The sequence below is a fragment of the Nanorana parkeri genome, unplaced genomic scaffold, assembly GCF_000935625.1.
Source record: "Nanorana parkeri isolate BGI_ZX_2015 unplaced genomic scaffold, ASM93562v1 scaffold1468, whole genome shotgun sequence".
NCBI classification, from domain to species: domain Eukaryota; kingdom Metazoa; phylum Chordata; class Amphibia; order Anura; family Dicroglossidae; genus Nanorana; species Nanorana parkeri.
The window spans coordinates 321,929-324,649 of record NW_017307736.1 but is presented as its reverse complement, the minus strand read 5'-3'; the positions used below and the strand labels follow the sequence as shown (position 1 = coordinate 324,649).

Genomic DNA, 2,721 nt, shown 5'->3' with positions numbered 1-2,721 from the left:
CAGCTGGCTCCACCAAGCTGTCATTTGCGGGCAGAAAGGCCGGCTTTCAGCAGGCCGTTCACCCCAATTCGGCTGTCACTTCAGCTCACTAGAGTAAAAGGATAATATATGCTTTTATATTACTTTACCATCTTATTGCTTATTATTATTAATATTATTATTATTATTATTATTAGACAAGATTTATATAGTGCCAACAGTTTGTTCAGCACTTTACAATATATAATCATATTATCTTTTTATATTTGTTATTACCTATATCTTTTATTTCTGTACAGCAATGGATACAATATGGATACAACAGCTTTTGTGATACATTCAAAGAGTGGAGATCACTTTAACCAATTCCTCTGGGGATCTTATGGCTTTTCATGCTAAGTAACCTCAACAGTTTTGCTGTAGCTAATATGATTTTAAAGTCCTAAATCAAGAGTATTGCTTTAATTTTAATTGTATTGTTTATATGCAGTCATGAAGTGAGTTGCCTTGGCCCATTCATTTCTAATAAGCTCATAAATAGTTTCACTTAACCAAAAACATGCATGACACTTTTTTGCCAACACACAGTATGTGTATTCACATCTATGCATTGTGATTGTTAAAGGGTTGGGTGCATTGTTTACTGCATCCCTAAAAGCTCACCTCTTCAGGGAAGCCTAATCCACCTCCTCTTATAAACTGTACAAAAACACAAAAATTCCCCAGCCTCAGCCTGCCAGCCAGCCTGCAACCAAACAAGTAGCCCTGTCAACAGTATGCGTTAAAATCAGAGGTTTTAGTTGCACAAACCTTTGGCCAAAAATATGTAGAAGCCACACCGCCACGCCAAGGCACCTCTGCAAAGTGTGGTCCTAACTCTATGTATATGAGTCTCCAAGTGTGAGCATATTAATGCAGTTGATAAATTACATGCAGGTGTACCTGGAGGTAGCCAACTCCTCCTAATAAGGTGCAGGGACGCACTGGAGGCCCAGCAACCAAAAATGCACGCTGGGACTCCAGTGCGTCCCCCTAACCCAAAATAGTCAAACTAGAAAAAATGGTACATGCATGAATCTATAACCGGCCTTTATAGCAGGGCGCTGAGGCTGGGGAATTTTTGTGTTTTGTATTGTTGTAAGCCTTCCCAATGTGCACCCTGCTATAAAGGCTGGTTATAGATTCATGCATGTACCATTTTTCTAGTCCTCTTATAAACTGTACCTCAACTCCTTCCATCAACTCATCCCTTACAGTTACAGTCCCCACCTTGTAGATTGTAAGCTCTCATGGGCCTTCTAATCTTTTTGTATGGTATTGTATTGTAGTTGTTTGTAATATTTTATCAGACAGTTCTCTATTTCATATCTATCTGTCTGTCTGTCTGTCTGTCTATTTATCGATCATTCTGCTTTCTGTCCAATCTATTTCAGGTTTCCTTTAGTTTGCACCACAAATATTTCCAAACAAAATTTTTCTGAGCTTTCCACTGGCCTGGATAATGATAATGCACTCGGCTGATGGGAAAGATATGAATATTATCCAGCCACCAATAGTCACTGGGCTTTTAATGTTGAGATTTATTGTAAAGAACAAGTTCACATCGATATAGAAGATTATAAAAAGTGTTAGCAGCAGGATCATTGTTTTTATAGCATTGATGTGAGCCCGGAACTTCGATTCACCAAAACCAGAGTCATTCTGCTTCACCTTCCAGATGTGCTTTAGAAGAGAGGACACAGTCACCACTACAGAGATCAAGATAAAAAAAAAATGGAAGGCAGCAGCCCAAAAAGTTGGCTGTCTGGATGTAATTGAAAATGAAGGAAAATGATGCACCGATAACTGCAGAGTCATTGGAACCATTTCCAAGAGGTTGCTTTAGTAGCTTCAGTTTAACAGTCCAGATGCATGGAAGAGTTATGATGAAGGATGCAATCATTGACAATAACAAGAGATGAGGAAGATAAACCAAGAAAGTCTTCTTCAACCAAAAAAAGACTCGGTGAGAGAGGTTAGTGATACTCATACAATAGTACAAGCAGAGCCAGGCAGAAAGCCAATAGCTATAGTATATCAAAGCGGTTGTAAGAAGCATTGCGGGTAAGAAAACCTCCCTAAGAAGGAGGACACGCTGGAAAAACACGTACAGTATACCCTGTCCAGTCACTGAGCACTGTAGAAAAATATTTACCAGTCCTATAATGAGATGGATGAGATCAGAATAGTTCCATTTCTGTCCCTGCCTCCAGCTCTTACTGTCTGCCAGGATAATTCCGATGTTTAAAATAAAAGCTATCAAACTTCCAAGAACAGCGAGGACTACAATAACAATCCACTCAGGAGACAACATTTGCCTGGCTACAGCCAGTCTCCTCCAGTGTGGGTTTGTGGCAGGAGGAAGGTGGAGGGTGCCAGGCTTAAGGCTCAGGTTTGACATGATGCAAATAACTCGCACATCTCAGTTACCAGTATTTGCTTTTACGTAAATGCTAAACAAATGCTTAAAATCCACCAGGAAATCTGAGATTGGGATTCAGGCTTAAAGGAGAACTAGGAGGGGGAGTAATTTCCACTCACCTCATAGTTCTAGCCGACCTGTGACAATGAGACTGTCACAGGTCGGCTCAGTAGATCGGGAGGTGAGCGAACACATACCAGCGTTCGCTCACCTCTCGATCCTGTCACCGCTCTCCGCCCTGGCAGGGAAGGGGCTGGATTTCCCCCTCCCCGCTCCGATCC

The 2,721-nt window shown here is 41.1% G+C and overlaps 1 pseudogene; it reads right to left on the bottom strand.

Moving 5' to 3' along the window:
• Window positions 1–1,419: 1,419 nt before the first annotated feature.
• On the bottom strand, window positions 1,420–2,419 carry LOC108798415 (annotated as a pseudogene).
• Window positions 2,420–2,721: the final 302 nt, after the last annotated feature.